General features: G+C 44.3%; 1 protein-coding gene across 1 annotated transcript in view; it reads right to left on the reverse strand.

Annotated features, from left to right (window-relative positions):
* The window catches only part of slc8a2b (solute carrier family 8 member 2b), a 95,132-nt gene that overhangs the window by 70,707 nt on the left and 199 nt on the right, over positions 1-24,226 (reverse strand). The gene's annotated exons all lie outside the window — the stretch shown is intronic.

Consider the following 24,226-nt stretch of genomic DNA (forward strand, 5'->3'; position numbering starts at 1 on the left):
TACAGTCTTATTCTAAAATGGATCAAATAAAAATAAATCCCCATTAATCTACACACAATACCCCATAAAGACTAAGCAAAAACAGGTTTTTAGAAATGGTTGCAAATGTATAATACATAAGTATTCAGACCCTTTGCTATGAGAATCGAAATTGAGCTCAAGTGCATCCTGTTTCCATTGATCATCCTTGAGATGTTTCTGCAACTTGACTGGAATCCATCTGTGGTAAATCCAATTGGTTGGACATGATTTGGAAAGGCACACACCTGTCTATGTAAGGTCCCACAGTTGACAGTGGATGTCAGAGCAAAAACCAAGCCATGATGTCGAATGAATTGTCAATAGAGCCCCGAGACAGGATTGTGTCAAGGCACAGATCTGGGGAAGGGTACCAAAAGATTTCTGTAGCATTGAAGGTCCCCAAGAACATAGTGGCCTACATCATTTTTAAATGGAAGAAGTTTGGAACAACCAAGACGGAAGCCTCAGTAAAAGGCACATGACAGCCCGAATGGAGTTTTCCAAAAGGCAGCTAAAGACTCTCAGGCCATGAAAAACAAGATTCTCTGGTCTGATGAAGTGTCACATCTGGAGGAAACCTTGCACCATCGCTACGGTGAAGCATGGTGGTGGCAGCATCATGCTGTGGGGATGTTTGTCAGCAGCAGGGACTGGGAGAATAGTCAGGATCGAGGGAAAGATGAACAGAGCAAAGTACAGAGAGATCCTTGATGAAAACCTGCTCCAAAGTGCTTAGGACCTCAGACTGGAGTGAAGGTTCACCTTCCAACAGGACCACATCCTTAAGCACACAGCCAAGACAAAGCAGCGGTGGCTTCGGGACAAGTCTCTGAATATCCTTGAGTGGCCCAGCCAGAGACCGGACTTGAACCCGATTGAACATCTCTGGAGAGACTTGAAAATATCTGTGCAGCGACGCTCCCCATCCAACCTGACAGAGCTTGAGAGGATCTGCAGAGAAGAATGGGAAAAACTCCCCAAATGCAGTTGTGCCAAGCTTGTAGCGTCATACCCAAGAATACTCAATGATGTAACCGCTGCCAAAGGTGCTTCAACAACATTCTGAGTAAAGGGTCTGAATACTTATGTAAATGTGACATTTCAGTTTTTTATTTGTAATACAGTACCTGTCAAAAGTTTGGACACCCCTACTCATTCAAGGGTTTTTCATAATTTTTTACTATTTTCTACAATATGAACTATGAACAACTATGAAATAACACATATGGAATCATTTAGGAACCAAAAAAGTGTTAAATAAATCAAAATATATTTTTGATTTGAGATTTTTCAATCTAGCCATCCTTTGCCTTGAATTCTCTCAACCAGCTTGAAGTAGTCACCTGGAATGCAACTGGAATGCATTTCAAGGTGTGCCTTGTTAAAAGTGAATTTGTTGAATTTATTTCCTTCTTAATGCGTTTCAGCCAATTAGTTGTGTTGTGACAAGGTAGGGGTGGTATACAGAAGATAGACATATTTGGTAAAAGACCAAGTCCATATTATGGCAAGAACAGCTCAATTAAGCAAAGGGAAAGGACAGTCCATCAATACTCTCCATCAAGACAAGGTCAGTCAATGAAAAAAATTCAAGAACTTTTACATTTTCTTCAACTGCAGTCGCAAAAACCATCAAGCGCTATGATGAAACTGGCTCTCATGAGGGCCGCCACAGGAAAGTGTCACGTTGGTATGATGAGATTCGGGAGACAGGAGCAGGAATGCATAATGTTTTTTTTTATTATACCCCAAATTACGGTATTCCGTCTAAAGGCACAGGGACGAAGACCAAACAAACACTATAGAAAACACAGGGTAGAAACCCAAACAAAAGGAGTACCTTGAATAAATAACACAAGCGCACAATGATTAACATACGGGACGAGACCCGTAATCATCTGCGCAATCCACAATGGCACGAAAGCCCAAAACACACAGCACAGGTACTCACATGCACCAACGGACATTGTAACAATAATGGACAGCCCAATGGAAACCAAAGGGCACACTTATACAAGTACTAATCAGTGGGAATAGGGGACAGGTGTATGTAATGAAAGTTCCGGAGGGATCCGTGACAGAAAGGAAAACCCAGAGTCACCTCTGCTGCACGGGATGAGTTCATTAGAGTTACCAGGCGTTTGAACCAATCAGTTGTGTTGTGACAAGGTAGGGGTGGTATCCAGAAGAGGGCCCTATTTGGTAAAATACCAAGTCAATATTATGGCAAGAGCAGCTCAAATAAGCAAAGAGAATTGACAGTCCATCAATACTTTAAGTGTCAGAGTCTATCTAAAAGATAGCGAAGGAGTCAGGCGCTGGACACAGGTAAGAGTAACAATCACTGATTTACTCAATCCAAAACGTAACAAAATCCCGTTCCAAACAAGGACAAAACAGGACTCAAAATACAACACACCGGAATACACGAAAGACAATCACGCACAAAACAGAAAGGGAAACCAGAGGGTTAAATAAGGAACGTAATTATGAGATGGGAACCAAGTGTGTAAACAGACAAAACAAAAGGAAAAATGAAACATGGATCGGTGGCAGCTAGAAAGCCGGTGACGTTGACCGCCGCCCGAACAAGGAGAGGGAACAACTTCGGTGGAAGTCGTGACATTACGACATCAAGGACTATAATGAAACTGGCTCTTATGAGGCCTGTCACAAGAAAGGAAGACCCAGAGTTCCCTCTGCTGCAGAGGATAAATTCATTAGAATTAACTGCACCTCAGATTGCAGCCCAATCTGCTTTACAGAGTTCAAGTAACAGACACATCTCAACAGCAACTGTTCAGAAGAGATTGCGTGAATCAGACCTTCATTGTCGAATTGCTGCAAAGAAACCTCTACTAAAGGACACCAATAAAAAGACGAGTTCCAACTGCCGTGTCTTTGTAAGATGCAGAGTAGGTGAATGGATTATCTCCGCATGTGTGGTTCCCACTGTGAAGCATGGAGTAGGAGCTATGATGGCGCTTTGCTGGGGACACTGTCAGTTTATTTGTTTTATTTAACTTTTATTTAATTAGACAAGGCAGTTAATAACAAACTTTTATTTACAATAACTGCCAACCCCGGCCAAACCCGGACGACGCTGAGCCAATTGTGCGCTGTCTTATGGGACTCCCAATCACAGCCAGATGTGATAAAGCCTGGATTCAAACCAGGGACTGTACTGACACCTCTTGCACTGAGATACAGTGCCTTACACCACTGTGCCTCTTGGGAGCAAATGTATTTATTTCATGTAGAATTCAAGGCACATTTAACCAGCATGGCTACTGCAGCATTCTGCGAACCATCTGGTTTGCGCTTAGTGGGACAATCATTTCTTTTTCATTTCTTTTTCAACAGGACAATGACCCAACACACCTCCAGGCTGTCTAAGGGCTATTTGACCAAGAAGGAGAGTGATGGAGTGCTGCATCAGATGACCTAGCCTCCATAAACACCCAACCTCAACCTAATTGAGATGGTTTAGGATGAGTTGGACCGCAGAGTGAAGGAAAAGCAGCCAACAAGTGCTCAGCATATGTGGGAAATCCTTCAAGACTGTTGGAAAAGCATTCCAGGTGAAGCTGGTTGAGAGAATGCCAAGGGTGTGCAAAGCTGTCATCCAGGCAAAGGGTGGCTACTTTGAAGCATCTCAAATAGAAAATATGTTTGTTTGTTTAACACTTTTTTGGTTACTACATGATTCCATATGTGTTATTTCATAGTTATTCTACAATGTAGAAAATAGTAAAAATAAAGAAAAACCCTTGAATGAGTAGGTGTGTCCAAACTTTTGACGGGTAATGTACATTTGCAAAAATGTCTAAAAACCTATTTTGTCTGCCCGATACAGTTACCCAGGGAGATGACAGAATCATCAACAGATTAAATCCTCATTACAGAGGCCTATCTCGCCTCATCCCCGCTCGCTGCCACCTGTCAGCCAATCAGTAGCACGCTTCGCCTTCCCACTTAGGACCTAGCGACTGGTGCCTGGAGGGCCTCCTCACCCTCGCCAGACAGCGCTGCATCAAATGAGGCTATTACCAAAACAAACACCACATATGGCTCCAAATATAACTAGATATATGTATGCAGGGTCTGGGCCTCATAATGGTGAGAGAGAGAGAAGCTGAGTGGGCGGTGAGAGCAGGTTTCATGGCCAGACCTATAATCAAATAGAGGAGGAAGGTCGTACCTGAGGAGGAGGGCCCTAAGTGACACAAATAAGTGTGTGTGTGTGTGTGTGTGTGTGTGTGTGTGTGTGTGTGTGTGTGTGTGTGTGTGTGTGTGTGTGTGTGTGTGTGTGTGTGTGTGTGTGTGTGTGTGTGTGTGTGTGTGTGTCCAGCTGATGGCTGAATCAGGGTGGCGGCAGCCCATGGAAAGCACCCAGTATCGATAACACTTCCTGGCCGTGTGAAGAAAAGACAATGAGAAGTGTGTGCATGTGTGTGGTGTGTGTGTGTGTGTGTGTGTGTGCGAGCGATCCAACTAATGAAACAATAGAGCCCCATAACTGGTGTTGTGCTCAGTCATGAACCATTCACTCCTATATCCCCATCAATGAGTATTGGAGCATAGAATGCCATGCTTAAACCTCCAGCCACTGGAGATGAGCTAAGCTGGGTTTAAGAGATCTGTTTACCCAAGACCTGTTTGCCAAAACCAACTAGCTAATAGTTGAGGGCATCCTTAAGGGGGATTATAATCAAGCGGCAACTAGGGTGCAGTATACAGCTGCCTGTATCCCACCGATCACCATCCTCTGTGAGGCTAAAACTTGAATAGCCTTTGGTCCACATGAACAACGCTTCACTCAATATGTACCTGCAATGGATGTGGGGAATAGATGGATGTGGGGAATAGAAATGGTCATTTCTGGGATAATGAGACTCAATGACACATTCTCGATCATTTCACTGCAGACTGGGACAGTACAGACAAGAGCAACTTGCCCTCAACACCAGCCAGCAGACTCTCACTGAGTCTCATATAATAATATACAGTGCCTTCAGAAAGTATTCACACCCTAGAAATGTTTACAAATTAATTACAAATGAAAAGCTGAAATAAGTATTCAACCCATTTGATATGGCAAGCCTAAATAAGTCACATAATAAGTTACATGGACTCAGTGTGCAATAATAGTGTTTAACATGATTTTTGAATGACTACCTTCAACCACAAATTTTAATTTTTACCTTTATTTAACCAGGCAAGTCAGTTAAGAACACATTCTTATTTTCAATGACAGCCTGGGAACAGTGGGTTAACTGCCTGTTCAGGGGCAGAATGACAGATTTGTACCTTGTCAGCTCGGGGGTTTGAACTCACAACCTTCCGGTTACTAGTCCAACGCTCTAACCACTAGGCTACCCTGCCGCCACAAAAACCAGGGAGGTTTTCCAATGTTTCGCAAAGGGCACCTAGATGGGTAAAAATACCCCAAAAAAGACATTGAATATTCTTTTGAGCATGGCGAAGTTATTCATTACACTTTGGATGGTGTATCAATACACCCTGTCACTACAAAGATACAGGAATCCTTCCTAACTCAGTTGCCGGAGAAGAAGGAAATCGCTCAGGGATTTCACCATGAGGCCAATTGTGACTTTAAAACAGTTACAGAGTTTGTTTAGTGGCTGTGATTTGAGAAAACTGAGGATGGATCAACAACATTGTAGTACTCCACAATACTAACCTAAATGACAGTAAAGAGAAGGCAGCCTTTACAGAATAAAAATAGTATATAACATGCATCTTGTTTGCAACAATGCACTAAAGTATTACTGCAAAGACATTTGCCAAAAAATAAGAATACATAAATGTAAAAAATGTGGCAAAGCAATTCACATTTGTCCTAAACTCAAAGTGTTATGTTTGGGGCAAATCCAATCCAATACCACTGTCCATATTTTCAAGCATAATGGTGGATGCATCATGTTATGGGTATGCTGGTAATCGTTAAGGACTGGGGAGTTTTTCAGGATAAAAATAAACGGAATGGAGCTAAGCACATGCAAAATCCTATAGGAAAACCTGGTTCAGTCTGCTTTCCAGCAGACATTGAGATGAATTCACCTTTCAGCAGGACAATAACTGAAAACACAAGGCCAAATCTTGCTTACCAAGACAACAGTGAATGTTCCTGAGTGGCAGAGTTACAGTTTTGATTTAAATCTACTTGGAAATCTATGGCAAGTCCTGAAATGGTTGTCTAGCAATGATAAACAACCAATTAGATAAAGCTTGAAGAATTTTAAAAATAATAATGTGCTTATATTGCACAATCCAGGTGTGGAAAGCTCTTAAGAGTCTTATTCAGAAAAGACTCAAAGCTGTAATCACTGCCAAAGGTGCTTCTACAAAGTCAGGGGTGTGAATATACTTATGTAAATGAGATATTTCTGCATTTCATTTTTAATACATTTGCAAAAATTTCTAAAAACATGTTTTCACTTTGTCATTATGGGGTAATGTGTGTAGATTGGTGAGATATTTTTTTTTTAATCCACTTTCAATTCAGGCTGTAACACAACAAACTGTGGAACAACTCAAGGGTTATGAATACTTTCTGAAGGCACTGTATGCCATTTAGCAGCGCTTTTATCCAAAGAGACTAGCACACATTTCTGTATAGGTGGCCACAGCAGGAATCAAACCCACAACTCCGACAGTGCCATTCTCTAGCAACTAAGCCGCATAGGAGTAATAAATCAAGTAATAAAATGATATGTACACATCAGGATAGAACTGTTACAGCATATATTTGAATGTGCTATGTTAAGTATGACCGTATTTACTGTTTTTAAAGTGGATAATGTCTTGGACATGCAGTAGTATATAATACAACAGCAGCATTGACTGTGGGTTCTCTCCCTTGTTGTATTTCCCCTCTGTCTACATACAACACCCACTCAACCTGACTCCCCAGCACCAGACACCACCATCTCGAAAGGCCACAAGGTTGAGCAAGTAACAGTGAACAAGTAGCACAGCTTCCTGTTTCCATGGCCGCAGGAAAATGTTTTGGGGTGGGGGGGTGCTGATTGGGGGAGGGGGCATTTCTCCCCACTCTGCACCCCTACTTTCCACGGCTGTGCATGTGTCAATCTGGTTAAAACATGCTCTTTGACGGGATCGCCTTCTATTGATTACTGAGCTCTGGTTGACAGAGGAAGATGGAGATGAGAGAAGGAGTGGAGGAGGTTTTGTAATGGACTCTCCATGCTTCCCTCCTGAGTCCCTTTTTTAATCCCGCTCTTCTCTTCTACTTCTCTCCGTCTTTTTCTCTTGCCACATTTCATTAATAAAGAAAGAGAGAGGAATACAGATCAAAAATGCCATGAAAGCTAATCCATAGGCAGGATGCAGCTGTCACACTCGTCCCCATATATATATATATATATACACACTGCTCAGAAAAATAAAGGGAACACTAAAATAACACATCCTAGATCTGAATGAATGAAATATTCTTATTAAATATTATTTTCTCTACATAGTTGAATGTGCTGACAACAAAATCACACAAAAAATATCAATTGAAATCTAATTTATCAACCCATGGAGGCCTGGATTTGGAGTCACACTCAAAATTAAAGTGGAAAACCACACTACAGGCTGATCCAACTTTGATGTAATGTCCTTAAAACAAGTCAAAATGAGGCTCAGTAGTGTGTGTGGCCTCCACGTGCCTGTATGACCTCCCTACAACGCCTGGGCATGCTCCTGATGAGGTGGCGGATGGTCTCCTGAGGGATCTCCTACCAGACCTGGACTAAAGCATCCTCCAACTCCTGGACAGTATGTGGTGCAACGTGGCGTTGGTGGATGGAGCGAGAAATGATGTCCCATGGAGTCTGTTTCTGACCGTTTGAGCAGACACATGCACATTCGTGGCCTGCTAGAGGTCATTTTGCAGGGCTCTGGCAGTGTTCCTCCTGCTCCTCCTTGCACAAAGGCAGAGGTAGCGGTCCTGCTGCTGGGTTGTTGCCCTCCTACGGCCTCCTCCACGTCTCCTGATGTACTGGCCTGTCTCCTGGTAGCGCCTCCATGCTCTGGACACTACGCTGACAGACACAGCATACTTCTTGCCACATCTCGCATTGATGTGCAATCCTGGATGAGCTGCACTACCTGAGCCACTTCTGTGGGTTGTAGACTCCGTCTCATGCTACCACTAGAGTGAAAGCACTGCCAGCATTCAAAAGTGACCAAAACATCAGCCAGGAAGCATAGAAATTGAGAAGTGGTCTGTGGTCCCCTCCTGCAGAACCACTCTTTTATTGGGGGTGTCTTGCTAAATGCCTATAATTTCCACCTGTTGTCTATTCCATTTGCACAACAGCATGTGCAATTTATTGTCAATCAGTGTTGCTTCCTAAGTGGACAGTTTGATTTCACAGAGGTGTGATTGATTTGGAGTTACATTGTGTTGTTTAAGTGTTCCTTTTATTTTTTTGAGTGGGGAGAACAAGTATTTGATACACTGCCGATTTCGCAGGTTTTCCTACTTACAAAGCATGTAGAGGTCTGTAATTTTTATCATAGGTACACTTCAACTGTGAGAGACGGAATTTAAAACAAAAAAATCCAGAAAATCACATTGTATGATTTTTAAGTAATTAATTTGCATTTTATTGCATGCAATAAGTATTTGATCACCTACCAACCAGTAAGAATTCCGGCTCTCACAGACTTGTTCGTTTTTCTTTAAGAAGCCCTCCTGTTCTCCACTCATTACCTGTATTAACTGCACCTGTTTGAACTCGTTACCTGTATAAAAGGCACATGTCCACACACTCAATCAAACAGACTCCAACCTCTCCACAATGGCCAAGACCAGACAGCTGTGTAAGTAGACCTGCACAAGGCTGGGATGGACTACAGGACAATAGGCAAGCAGCTTGGTGAGAAGGCAACAACTGTTGGTGCAATTATTTGAAAATGAAAGAAGTTCAAGATGACGGTCAATCACCCTCGGTCTGGGGCTCCATGCAAGATCTCACCTCGTGGGGCATATGATCATGAGGAAGGTGAGGGATCAGCCCAGAACTACACGGCAGGACCTGGTCAATGACCTGAACAGAGCTGGGACCACAGTCTCAAAGAAAACCATTAGTAACACACTACGCCGTCATGGATTAAAATCCTGCAGCGCATGCAAGGTCCCCCTGCTCAAGCCAGCGCATGTCCAGGCCCATCTGAAGTTTGCCAATGACCATCTGGATGATCCAGAGGAGGAATGGGAGATGGTCATGTGGTTTGATGAGACAAAAATAGAGCTTATTGGTCTAAACTCCACTCGCCGTGTTTGGAGGAAGAAGAAGGATGAATACAACCCCAAGAACACCATCCCAACCGTGAAATGGAGTTGGAAACATCATTCTTTGGGGATGCTTTTCTATATATATATATATCCCATTTAGCAGACGCTTTTGTCCAAAGCGACTTACAAGTCGGCTGGGGCCACTACTTTTACATATGGGTGGCCCCAGCGGGAATCGAACCCACGACGCTTGGCGTTGCAAGCGCCATGCTCTACCGACTGAGCCACACAGGACCCTGTGTGGCTTTTCTGCAAAGGGGACAGGACGACTGCATCGTATTGAGGGGAGGATGGATGGGGCCATGTATCGCAAGATCTTGGCCAACAACCTCCTTCCCTCAGTAAGAGCATTGAAGATGGGTCGTGGCTGGGTCTTCCAGCATGACACACGAGGGGCGGGGGCGGCAGGGTAGCGTAGTGGTGAGAGCGTTGGACTGACAAGATACAAATCTGTCGTTTTGCCCCTGAACAGGCAGTTAATTAACTCACTGTTCCTAGGCCGTCATTGAAAATAAGAATTTGTTCTTAACTGACTTGCCTAGTTAAATAAAGGTAAAATAAATAAATAAATAATGACCTGAAACACACAGCCAGGGCAACTAAGGAGTGGCTCCGTAAGAAGCATCTCAAGGCCCTGGAGTGGCCTCGCCAGTCTCCAGACCTGAACCCAATAGAAAATCTTTGGAGGGAGCTGAAAGTCCGTATTGCCCAGCGACAGCCCCGAAACCTGAAGGATCTGGAGAAGGTCTGTATGAAGGAGTGGGCCCTGCTGCAGTGTGTGCAAACCTGGTCAAGAACTACAGGAAACGTATGATCTCTGTAATTGCAAACAAAGGTTTCTATACCAAATATTAAGTTCTGCTTTCTGATGTATCAAATACTTATGTCATGCAATAAAATGCAAATGATTTACTTAAAAATCATATAATGTGATTTTCTGGATTTTTGTCTTAGATTCCGTCTCTCACAGTTGAAGTGTACCTATGATAAAAATGTCCTGCAAAATCGTCAGTGTATCAAATACTTGTTCTCCCCACTGCATATATATATATATATGTATGAGAGAGAGAGAGAGAGAGAGAGAGAGAATACATGGCTGAATACATGTGTGTCTATCTCAGTACTACGTCTCTATAGTGTGTGTATGTGTGAAATTAGAGCCAGCAGCAATTATGGGAGCTCAGTTTGCCCTGTTGAGTGTCTATATTTCGACAGCACAGAAAGAACATCTGAGTGAGTAAGGAGAATGAGAATGTGAGTCTTTGTTTACAGCTCTTCTCCTCTCCTCTTATGGTGTTGGGCACGTCTCTACAAACAGCCACACTGGAGGCAGACAAATCAAATCAGGCTGCATCCAGCGAACAGAGGCGGGCCAACACAATAACACTAAAAGAACACTGTATCATCAAACACAGTGACACTCACAGAACAACAATGTGAGAGATAAAGCGAGTGTTCATCCTCTTCTTCTCTGTGCTCCACTTTTATTGATCTCTCCTCTTTCCTCTCTCTTTTCTATTCCCCAGGTACAGCCATGTTCGGCCGGCAACTGCATTTAAATACAAATGAGCTGTGTGAATGGTTGGCTGGCCCACTCCCATTCACTCCCAATTGACTCAACAGACAGTGAGTACTAACGGTGTGGTGAGACACTCAGTAGTGAACACTGATTGTTATGACTCTACCAGCCATTGTTCATGTCACACCGAGACTTATCAGGCCCACTGAATCCAGGGGAGCATCATGGGAATAATAACTGTCATAACACTCTCAAACATCATGGAGGTGGAGAGTACATTTATTTGAGGTTGGTCAGGGGGTAGTTGGTTGTCAAGGGGTAGTTGGTTGGTCAGGGGGTAGTTGGTTATGAGTTGGTCAGGGGGTAGTTGGTTATCAAGGGGGTAGTTGGTTGCCCAGGGGGTAGTTGGTTATCAAGGGGGTAGTTGGTTGCCCAGGGGGTAGTTGGTTGTCAAGGGGGTAGTTGGTTGCCCAGAGGGTAGTTGGTTATCAAGGGGGTAATTGGTTATCAAGGGGGTAGTTGGTTGTCAAGGGGGTAGTTGGTTGCCCAGGGGGTAGTTGGTTGCCCAGGGGGTAGTTGGTGATCAAGGGGGTAGTTGGTGATCAAGGGGGTAGTTGGTTGTCAAGGGGGTAGTTGGTTCTCAGGGGGTAGTTGGTTATCAAGGGGGTAGTTGGTTATCAAGGGGGTAGTTGGTTATCAAGGGGGTAGTTGGTTATCAAGGGGGTAGATGGTTGTCCAGGGGGTAGTTGGATGTCCAGGGGGTAGTTGGTTGCCCAGGGGGTAGTTGGATGTCCAGGGGGTAGTTGGTTGCCCAGGGGGTAGTATAGGGGTAAATTGGTTCAGACAGAGGCTGGCACACAATGCAAATTGCTGCAATTAACAGTGCATCATTTATTTCTCTGTAGGCAGAATGGCAGCTAGTTTGGGATGATTCCTCCTGCCAGTATGTCTTCGGTGCTTGACTGACATGAGCTATAATAATCCATCCCTGCCATCCCAGTGAAATACAATAGGACTTTGGATAATGTGAAAGAGAATGTGTCCATCTCTGTGAGAAAGATCAACACTAGGAGAAATGACTGCTGTGTTACATTTTCAGTGGAAGCTGGGAGAAAAATAACACTCATTGGCAACCTAACTGAGGCAGAGATCCACCTAATTTATTTCTGCTAATTATTTCAGTCAGAGAGAGAGAACAGCTCTGGTGCCACTCTGTGTTTTCTATGACGTTTGTACCCCAAACACAATAGTGGGGTGTATGCGTGTGCATGTGTGTGTGTGTGTGAGGGAAAGGGGTAAGTAAGGTGGAGGAAGATGGGGGAATAGAAGAGATGTATGGTAAATGCTGTTAATTAATTACCCTGTTATCTGCCCTTAATTATTTCTACACTACATTATGTAATGCCAGTCCATGATGCAAGCAGTATCGTGTCTCATTAACAAAGCTTGAATGTGATTCTATACTGCACGTGTCATTGTGAGAGGCCATGAGTGTTATAGATGATGATGATTTGAAGGACGATGAGGTACAATGTGGACTGTATGAGGCCATGATCGGAATATAGGAAGACATATTGGTATTAACAACCAATTAAGTGAAAGATTGGATCAGGGGTCCTCAGCGCTGAGGGGAGCTAGCTAGCATCCTGCTGGGAGATCCTGGTTGCATTCCAAATGGCACCCTATTATCTATAATAGTTCCATTCTTTTGACTAGGGCCCATATGGTTTAGTGCACTGTATAGGGAATAGGATACCAATTGGAGCACAGGCTATCTCTATGCATGATCAATAATGAAGTGATCGTCAGACTGCACAGGCAGTCCTTCCTAATTCACACATTACAGAGGCAGTTTAATCTGCTGTTTGCGTAACAACGTTTTATAGCGTGGGTTGGGAGGTTCTCTTTTATCCCTTCCTGGCACCATTACTATTTTGGAGTCTCTGACAGTGCACGTCTAGATGAAAGCCCTAAAATGAAAGACTTGTCAGACAGCTGTAATAGGTTGGACACATAAGATTAGCATTTAATAGACACGGGGGAGGGGGAGAGGGAGAGGGGGAGAAGGAGAGGGAGAGAAAGAGCATGAGAGGGGGGGAAGGACAGGGAGGAAGATTGTGTGCGTGTGTTTTCATCATAGAGGAGTGAATAACAGCTCTACCTGAACACCTGTGAACACACCGATGCAAGCCCCACCTTTCGGCGAGAAACGGGGTGAGGAAGGATATGGACTACAGTAAGATGATGCAATATGAACAGTATCTTATCTTCAACCTATATCGTGAACAAACAGAGGGTTTCTCTTATTCTGTTCTGTTTAACTTCCTAATTCCAGGAATAGAGTGTCTGCTCGGCAGCAGCTCAATAATGGGTAACGGGCTAATTAGGCAGGTTGTTTATTACGTCTTAAAAGCTGCAGTATCTGATATCTGTGAGCTCAGCTGAGCACGGATCTTTCCCTGAGAGGCAGCTCATCCAGTCAAATGCAATAGCCTCTCTGGGCTGTTGAGATTATCGTTGTTTACGGCTGCTCGTACAGGTCCTTTTATAAAAAAATCCTGATTTTGACCAATTACCCATATTAATTACGTCAGCTGGAGGATTCATTCACAGGGCCTCAGCTTGCTGGGTGTCGCGTGGCCGAGCCATGAGGGGTCCTGTCCTGCAGATGGTTCAGTACAGATAATGCAGGGATTTGCCTAGCTAGGCTAGCTAGCCAGCAGCCTTAGCCAAAGTCAGCACAAAAACGGAAGGAGAGAACGAATGGATGAATAGGCACCCCATGTCAGGTAATCTTTGACAGTTTCAGTGTACTTAGTGGTCGAATCGAGGAAACATAGAGGATGGAGAATGAGTAATGTTCTCTTCCTGGTGCTGCTAGCAAGGGGTACTGGACGGTGGCATGTATTCATGGATGCCAAGGGAAGCCAGGCTTCCACATTTACTAAGAAAAGGAGAAGAAAAACATACACAATAATTTATCTTTCGTCTCTCTGTGTTTCATACATTTCCTTCAATTCGTAACAGGCTGAATGTACTGTATTTCACCGGAGAAAGCATCCGAGCAAACGAAACAGCGCCCCAGTCTCAGTATGTGTACCGTATCTATCTGATGCTATCTGGTCAGAAAGAGTATGACATTGTTACTGCCCATAGCATTGAATGCAAGGGAAGCCAGCGAGCATTTGGCCTCCTTTGCTAAAAAATATAATAATATTAGCCAATCAGAATTGAGCTAAATTGAGTGAGCTCAGCTGTGAATGTTCGTGGGGCACCAAAAAGCCAGTTTGGGTTAGGGTTAAGCCAAACTTCATTATTGACAGAATTTGGGGGGTATTGTTTCATCTCATTGTGTTGTTGTCCTCTGGTGGTTGGCTAGCTAGTTGAAATTAGCCCTTTCCTAAATTATCCCATTGATGGAAATAGGAATTTGGACTTGTGGTGTTACTTAATTCTCTGTACTTGCCAATGATTATAACGGTGATTCTGATCCAACCATATTGCCCTCGCTTGATGGAATGAAAGTTCAAAATGTTGCTAGATCTAGTATATTAATGTTAACTAGCTAGCCTGGCGTATCGTTGCCCATGAAAGGAAGTTAGGCTAGCAGCAAGTATTTTAGCGTGTGTACTGTATGACATAGACCGTTTAGAGAACATGAAAGAGGAGGATGGCATTGGGTGAGTCAACATGTTTTTCTACTTCTCCGCACACACACACACAAAGACACACAAACATAAATCGGTGGCGGACACATCATATTTAGCTTACGTTGATTGGACTAAATCATTTTTGGTATCTTTTAGTTGTCACTGTATTAGCCTAAGCATAGGTGATGTTGAAATGGTGCTGGAATAGTGGAGGCAGCGCCTGTTTTAACTCTCTGTGGTTCTAAATCAATAGTTGTGTAGTAGTCCGAAAATGTAGGAAACATTAACTTGCTTGACTATGCTGTAGGTCATGTAACTGTTACTTGCAATATGCTTTGTGGACTTCATCGGACAGATGTTGTTTTCCGGTTTTGTAATCAAACAAATGTGTGCTTTAATTTATTCTGCCATTGTGTCTTCTTATTGTGTCAGGCTTAGGATATAGAGCAAACAACGCAATTATCACAACTCATAGGTTGTAATATGGCAATTCAAAAAAAATGTATTGGCTTCCCCAGTGATTTTACTCATGCACGCACATGCGCACGCACGCACACACACGCAGCACGCACGCACACACACACACACACACACACACACACACACACACACACACACACACACACACACACACACACACACACACACACACACACACACACACACACACACACACACACACACACACACACACACACACTTTTCCTCTTTCTCTCTATTTTTTTCTCAGTCTATCTCATGCTGATGCCACACAAAGAGACGTTAATTAAATCTTTCCATTTAATTGATTTCGATCTCCTTTCATTTATTCGGTGTAATAAAACCTGCTGTCCGAAATCATCTGGCGGGGGCCAGAATAGAGCAATTAATCCCACTGCAGTAGCAGTAAAAAAAGAGTTGACCCTTCCTATTCAGCAGGCGTGAGTACACTATATATTCGACAGCACATACAAATAAAGGAATTTTAGTTGAATTCAAATAAATCAGTATATCTGCAGATGAATGAATAAATGAATCATTCCTCATTAATTTACTCACACTCATTCAGTCATTTACTTATGTATTCATGCAGTGGTTCACATGCTTGACAAAGTCCATACAGTATGATACAACAACATGATAATCAGAAAGCCTTGGACCCAGATACCAGCAAGACCTGAGGAGGAAGACATCTCATAGGGACTCGTTCGTAACACTTCACCAAACCTCGGACTCATTAGGCTTTAGCCACACAGACAGAAAGGCAATAACAATGGAAGTCAACGGTAGAAGAGTATAACAGTATAACAAATGGAACCCTATTGATATGATGCACTACTTGTGACCCGAGAAAAAGTAGTGCACAATATAGGGAATAGGGTGCCCTTTGGGACACAAGCTCAATCTGTAGCACCTGGAGTAAGACGTGAAAAGCCTCATTGAGGTCCAGACAGTGAGCAGTACTTCAGCTAAGGCCAGTATGTAAATTGCTTTGGTTCACCCAAGTTCAGTTCAGTAAATCTTTACTGTCCCTGGGAGACAATTAGAGTGCATCATAAGAGACACAAGATAAGCAGCTCAACCAACACACAGTGGCTTAGAGTTCCAACACGTTTTTTCAGTCAGCATGCATGTGTGGTATTCAAAGCACTATCATTATCAACAGGATCCTTCAAACATGCGATTGTACTTATTGGAGGTTATATGTAAGGTCTAAATGGGGACTCATTGTGAACATTAACGATCATGGCCAAGGCCTCGGTGCACTGTACTTTTTCACAGCTCAGCACTTAACATGGAAACCCTACATTTATACAAATACAGTCTAGCTAACCAAGTAGAAAATTACCTCTTAGTTATACCATTATACTGTTCCCTCCCGTGTTCCTCTCTGTAAACTACAGTAGCACCAGGAAACCCCTGGCACTCCCCATATCCCCAGGTTGTCACTCTTAATGTTAGGCCATGGTCTGTGACAGAGGCGTGTGGGTATTTGAGGTATTTGCTGTGGCCCGGCGCGGTCCGGCTCTCCTCCTGTCAGATCCTGTCACCACGTCCTCTTGTCCTGTTGCTCTACCGCTCCGAGGCACCCAGCTGCCCAACCCACCCTGTGTGTGTGTGTGTGTGTGTGTGTGTGTGTGTGTGTGTGTGTGTGTGTGTGTGTGTGTGTGTGTGTGTGTGTGTGTGTGTGTGTGTGTGTGTCACTCTGTGTCAGGCTGCACCACTCTCACACAAAGCCCAGAGACAGCCCTGACAGCAAGGATTGGATGAACAAGAGAGAAAGAGAGAATGAGAAAAACAGGAAAATAGAGGGTCTGGGAGATTGCACCGACACACTGATACAGACAACAACACAGTTTTCATTATCTCTCTCTCCCACAAACACACACACCTACACCCACACACACACAGTTTTCTTCACTTCCCTTGTTGTTCCTAACAACCTTTGCATTTCATACGATATACCTGGAGGGTGAGAGCTGTGCTCGAGCAACAGACAAAGTGAAAACAACAGAGAAACAGTGCTGCTGATCCCTCCCCCTGGAGAGTCACGACCGCCTCCACCTGCGTGCCTACGCTCCTGTTACCCCTCAAAGAGAATGAACATTCAGGAAGTCAGGCTGACAGGACATGCCCTCCCTCCCTCCCTCCCTCTCGCTCCCTCTCTCGCCATCTCTCCTCCTCAAAGTTCCTGCAGACTGCATGCATTATGCCTCAGTGAGAACCATGGTTGTCAGGACTCATCCTGGGCTGACAGACACACCGCTTAGCCAGGTACTGTAGCTGTACTGAATAGGGTGCATTGGTTTAGATCTAACTTAGCGTTAGGTGTAACATTGGATAAGGCACAGTATCTACAGTTGAAGTTGGAAGTTTACATACACTTAGTTTGGAGTCAACAAAACCTGTTTTTCAACCACTCCACACATTTCTTGTTAACAAACTATAGTTCTGGTAAGTTCGTTAGGACATCTGCTTTGTGCATGACACAAGTCATTTTTCCAACAATTGTTTACAGACAGATTATTTCACTTATAGTTGTCATGTTCTGACCTTTATTTCCTTTGTTTTGTCTTTATTTAGTATGGTCAGGGCGTGAGTTGGGGTGGGCAGTCTGTTTGTTTTTCTATGTTGGTTTTTGTGTTCAGCCTAGTATGGTTCTCAATCAGAGGCAGGTGTCGTTAGTTGTCTCTGATTGAGAATCATACTTAGGTAGCCTGGGTTTCACTGTTGGTTTGTGGGTGTTTGTTTCCGTGTGAGTGTTTGTCGCAACACGGTACTGTTTCGGTTTTCATCACATCGTTTATTGTTTTGTATTTCAGTGTTCAGTTCGTTTTTAATAAATCGTCATGAACACTTACCACGCTGCATCTTGGTCCGATCCTTACTCCTCTTCGGACGAAGAGGAAATCTGCCGTTACAATAACTCACTGTATCACAATTCCAGTGGATCAGAAGTTTACATACACTAAGTTGACTGTGCTTTTAAACAGCTTGGAAAATTCCAGAAAAGGATGTCATGGCTTTAGAAGCTTCTGATAGGCTGATTGACATAATTTGAGCCATTTGGAAGTGGACCTGTGGGTGTATTTCCAGGCCAACCTTCAAACTCATTGACTCTTGCTTGACATCATGGGAAAATCAAAAGAAATCAGCCAAGACCTCAGAAAGAAAATTGTAGACCTCCACAAGTCTGGTTCATCCTTGGGGGCAATTTCCAAATCGCCTGAAGGTACCACGTTCATCTGTACAAACAACAGTACGCAAGTATAAACGCCATGGGACCACACAGCCGTCATACCAGTCAGGAAGGAGACACATTCTGTCTCCTAGAGATAAATGTACTTTGGTGCAAAAAGTGCAAATCAATCCCAGAAAAACAGCAAAGGACCTTGTGAAGATGCTGGAGGAAACAGGTACAAAAGTATCTATATCCACAGTAAAACGAGTCCTATTTTAACATAACCTGAAAGGCCGCTCAGCAAGGAAGAAGCCACGGCTCCAAAAGCGCCATAACAAAGCCAAACTACGGTTTGCAACTGCACATGGGGACAAAGATCGTACTTTTTGGAAAAATGTCCTCTGGTCTGATGAAACAAAAATGGAACTGTTTGGCCATAATGACCATCGTTATGTTTGGAGGAAAAAGGGGGAGGCTTGCAAGCCGAAGAACAGGCAGCATCATGTTGTGGAGGTGCTTTGCTGCATGAGGGACTGGTGCACTTCACAAAATAGATGGTATCATGAGGGAGGAAAATGATGTGGATATATTGAAGCAACATCTCAAGACATCAGTCAGGAAGTTAAAGTTACCAAATACTAATTGAGTGTATGTAAACTTCTGACCCACTGGGAATGTAATGAAAGAAATAAAAGCTGACATAAATCATTCTCTCTACTATTATTCTGACATTTCACATTCTTTAAATAAAGTGGTGATCCTCACTGACCTAAGACAGGGAATTTTTACTATGATTAAATGTCAGGAATTGTGAATAACTGAGTTTAAATGTATTTGGCGAAGGTGTATGTAAACTTCTGGTTTCAACTGTATTTTACTGGTCTGTTATGACCATAGAGCATGTGAGGAGGAGGAAACAGTAGTGACTGTCACCCCAGAACATCCTGACCACCTATAATGCTAGGAGCAGTGAGAGTGGGGGCGGAGGTGTCTGTGCCTCTGAGGTCTATGTGAGGACCAGAGAGGATTATGGCTTCTTCCAATAGATTTGAAAAAGGGCTGGAGTCAAGGCCAATCCTGCTCTCCTCTCCTCTCCTCCCTCACCTCTTCCCTCGTTCTCCATCCACTTATCCTCAGCTAACTCTGCACTCATTCATCCTTTCTCCATCGCTTGATAGGTTCTCATTAGGTAGCTAACTGGATGACAGAGCTAACTGCCATGCTAACTGACTGAGGCAGCCAGAGCAACAAAGTGTTAAACAGCAAAATCATCCAGGCAGAGAGATAACAGCCTAGACTGACACAAAGCTACAGGCTACGTGGAGAGAGAAAACAAAACACTCGCTCACGTTTAGAAAAAGAGAGCACCCTGTGTGTGTGTGTGTGTGTGTGTGTGTGTGTGTGTGTGTGTGTGTGTGTGTGTGTGTGTGTGTGTGTGTGTGTGTGTGTGTGTGTGTGTGTGTGTGTGTGTGTGTGTGTGTGTGTGTGTGTGTGTGTGTGTGCATAGGCTGAGGTTAGCCCTGTTACAACTACTGAATAATAGGCCCTGTGACTTTGTGCCAACGGACCAACAGTAACAATGAGAGCTGCACCACCCTGCCTAGAGCTGAGCTAACTGACTGTCCACCGACGGCCCTATGCTCTCAAAAACAAACCCCGCTAACACAGCCAACGCACGCAGGCAGGCAGGGGATTGACTCTCTATCATCCACACAGAAGGTATCCCAAGGTCTGGCTGCATGCTGACAGATAAGCACACAGCTCTGACATATGCAAACACAATTTGTAGAGATCCAGAGATCTGGATGAGCACACTGCACGAAAGCACATGAAATCTGGTTAGATGTAAATCAACATGTCACGTAACGACTCCTCGGATTAGACCGAGACTTCACACAAGAGTGCAAAGAGTTAAAGAAAAATGGGACGTGAAATCTCGACGCATGAGATCAGCTTCTTATATCAGAAAAATATCAATTAAGAGACAGTCAAAAAGCCACCTGCAGGAAATCTCTGAGCGGCTGATGGGAGAGGAAATTCAGCTGCATCTAGAACGCTAAGCTGTGTTCTTTACCACCCAACACACATGTCCATCATTGAGACAGCAGCCTGTTTGCATTTTGCCTCTGCCAATTCAAGGGTCAATGTGTGGATTGGAACGAGTGTGGTGGAGATTCAGCAGCTCTGAATCTTATTATACAGGACAGATTGATAAAGATCTGATTGAGCCTAAGACAGAGAGAGACAGAGACAGAGACAGAGAGGGAGAGGGGAGAGGGAGAGAGGGAGAGAGAGAAGGAGAGGGAGAGGGAGAGAGAGAGGGAGATGGAGAGAGAGAAGGAGATGGAGAGAGAGAGGGAGGAGAGAGAGAGAGAGAGAGGGAGGGAGAGAGAGAGAGAGAGAGGGAGGGAGAGAGAGAGAGAGGGAGAGGGAGAGAGAGAAAGAGAGGGAGGGAGGGAGAGAGAGAGAGAGGGAGGGAGGGAGGGAGGGAGAGAGAGGGAGGGAGGAGAGGGAGAGAGAGGAGGAGAGAGAGGGGAGGAGAGAGAGAGAGAGAGAGGAGAGAGAGAGGGAGAGAGAGAGAGAGAGGAGAGGGAGGGAGAGGGAGAGGGAGAGAGAGAGAGAGAGAGAGGGGAGAGAGAGAGGAGAGGGAGAGAGAGAGAGGGAGAGGGAGAGAGAGATAGGGAGGGAGAGAGAGAGAGAGAGAGAGGGAGGGAGAGAGAGGGGAGGGAGGAGAGAGAGAGAGGGAGGGGAGAGAGAGGGAGAGGGAGAGAGAGGGAGAGGGAGGAGAGAGAGAGAGAGATGAGAGGTGACTGCTGAGGGTGTGCATGATACGCACAGCAGAAACCGGAGCCCCTGCCTCGACGACAGCAGAACCGACCGATAGGGGACAGCTGGTACCATAGTGCTTGGATAACATCCATTGGGTGTGTGTGGGCGAGAGCAGTTGGGCACTTGGGCGTGTGTCCCGACTCCTTGGCTACCGTGTTCCCATGTGTATGACGAGCCATCACAGCAGGACTTGTGTTTCCCATGTGAGATATTCTACATGGATCTGTTAGGAGGAAGGATGGAGTCAAAACCAAGACCAATCCCTCGTTCCTCCAATCCCATAGGTACAGCATCAATACAGTGGACATAAAGACTATGATAAACACCTGTCACCAAGAGATGGCTTCGAACCACCTGGCATTTCATCTGACTACACCAAACCTAAAAGGATCACCAGAAATCCACTGAAAGAGAGGGTGAAAATGCAACATACCCAGAGAGGAAATCCCTGATCCCTGATTCTGGATTTGTACAGTAAAGCCCCAGAGTCCTTTTCACCCAAGGAGTCCAATGAGAAGACCAGCTCAGTGACTCAGGCAACTACGTTTCAAACGGCACCCTATTCCCTTTATGTAAATCCTGGTCAAGAGTAGTGCGCTATATAGGGAATAGGGTAACATTTGGGACGCACAGGGAGCAGGGCAGGCTAATCCTATGTGTGTGTGTGTCAGGGTAAAAAATACCCACCATCCTTTAAGAAACAGAAATATGACATTATAATCCTCATAAATATTAATGAAAGCCATGCCAGGGAGGGATAAGGTTACTGTGTTCATCAGCAGCCTGAGGAAGGGAGGTAGAAAAAGTGACAATGAAATGGTGAGAGGGAGAGAGGCTTCTGTTCACAACGGGAAAAGCTCATTTCTGTTTGTTCTTACTGCAGGGGGGAACCACTCCCCATATACACTTCTGTTCTGTCGTTTCCACACCAATAAGAAGCTGGCTCACACACCGAGACACACCCAACAGACAGACCAGACCACACGCTTCTCAGCCCCACAGCTGGGCATGGAGGAACAGCACAGATGTACAGTGCACTGAACACACACGCGCACACACACACACACACACACACACACACACACACGCACACACACGCACACACATGCACACACACACACACCCACTGTACTACATACAGTAAGGTCAACATACACACAGCATAGGAGCACATACAGGACATGCACACATTCACCCCCCACCCAAACTGCAGAGTGGGAGTGGCAGTGAGAAGGGAGCTCCCTCAGCCATCCTCAGACCGCCACCCATTGTCAAAGCACTGCAGCAGCTCCCGGTCTTCTCCAAGAACACCCCGCTCACGTCTCACTGCTCAGCCTCACACTGCACGGAGGCACGCACACACACACACACGCATACACACACTACACATTGCGTCCCATCTCCCCCACCCACACCCCATCCTGCAGGGGTCTACATAAACACCATGTTACCCTCCACCCTCACACTAAACCTTTCCACTCCACTACTCCAAAGGCCCAGCGCAAATTTAGTGTAAACTAATCAAGCACATAATTTGTGTAATTAAAAAACTGTGAAAATTGCTCTTTGGGTGGCATTAGACAGATTGAACAGCCTGTTCACCCCTCAGAGAGCAATCAGGACTGTATTTCCAAACTGAATGAAACACGCTTGATGTTTGTTCTGGGGCATTCGAGGAAGGGATGAGGTGAATATGCAGACTGTCAAACATCTACACTTGAGTTATTACTCTGTAACCTATGAGAGAGAGAGAGAGAGATCGAGACAGACAGATTTCAATTGTGTTTCCTCTAACAGATAGTCTAGTCTGCAGTCTGTGCAATTCTGCAAATAATAGCCTATCCCCTGTATGAAAAGATCCCATAATAGATCAATTGGGAGGTGAGCACTCGGATACATTGAAGATAAAATAATCCCATTTGGGATCTCGGACTGTAATGAAAAAGGGAGGAATGAACCATATAACCTACATGTAGTCAATGTTCACAAACTGCCATCCAAGGAGCAATACATAGTGGGTTCTCCTCCGTTAGTTTGGGGGGTGGGGAGTGGAGGGATATAGCGCATGCAGGGAAATCCGAACGGCAGAAAATGTCCACACTAAGGAAAGCCCCACTACAGCCTGCCCCACTACAGCCTGCACCACTACAGCTGCACTGAGCTGGGTGAATCCCCACTTCCCATCTCAATGACGCAAGCACAATGAATAGAGGATCCGTTTTAAAGGGGGACCAATTGAGCCTTGCACTTGCTTAACAATGATGCTGTGATTCGGTATTGGGGTATAACGGTATACATTTATAGTTGGAAAAGCCTGTCATGTAATGTGTCTTTGAAGAACCTATAGATGATGGAGACATTGCTGCAGGATGGTGTTTTGGGTTGAGGGGGGGGGGAGGAGGAGGTTTGACAAGTGTTTTTTTTCTCCAATCATACAGGAGTTATAAAGGCCTAGTTAACTAATTTCGTGGAAAACTGCTTGTATTCATTTGTTTACTATTAATTTGAATTCATCAGGGTGTGCTGCAGCACCCCTGCAGTTATGGATCCAGGCGAAATCACAAGGGAACTAAAGGTCTCTAGGATTTCCAATTGATAGGCTATATGTTGAGCTTTATGCCTTATCACAAAGAAACATATTGTGTCAACTAATAAGCTGTATGCAATTGACATATGGACATTTGCCTTCAAATTAATTGAATGAGGCTTTTATCCGTGGACAAATAAAGACATTGGTTCTACACACTGTGCGCACCGTGTTGAGTAGCCTAAAGCACCGTTCCATATAGGCAACACCTTTAAGTATTTCAATCACGCAGCGGAACACTTCAGGGAAATGATACAACATGGTATTTTATATTGATATGTGACTGTGCATTTTATCAACACAGCCTTTTACAATAAACGGAAACACAGTGACAGGGTTACATCTTGGTTGTGCTCACAATCTTCCCATCAATATTATTTGCTTGATTGTAAATCGTACTTCTGATAACTACTTTGCATTTTCAATTATTATTAAATCAATGGATCAAATCGAATATTAGAGCTACCCCACATGGTACATTGTTGTACCATATTAATCCATAGAGAATAGTCTACCCAGAACCCAAACAAACATCGAGCAAGTCAGTGTAGGGCAGATCGAGAATTGTTATTAAAGTGTAAAAGGCAATGACTTAGTACATATTTCAATACATCTGACATAAGTC

Source organism: Oncorhynchus masou, chromosome 9 (assembly GCF_036934945.1).
Source record: "Oncorhynchus masou masou isolate Uvic2021 chromosome 9, UVic_Omas_1.1, whole genome shotgun sequence".
NCBI classification, from domain to species: domain Eukaryota; kingdom Metazoa; phylum Chordata; class Actinopteri; order Salmoniformes; family Salmonidae; genus Oncorhynchus; species Oncorhynchus masou.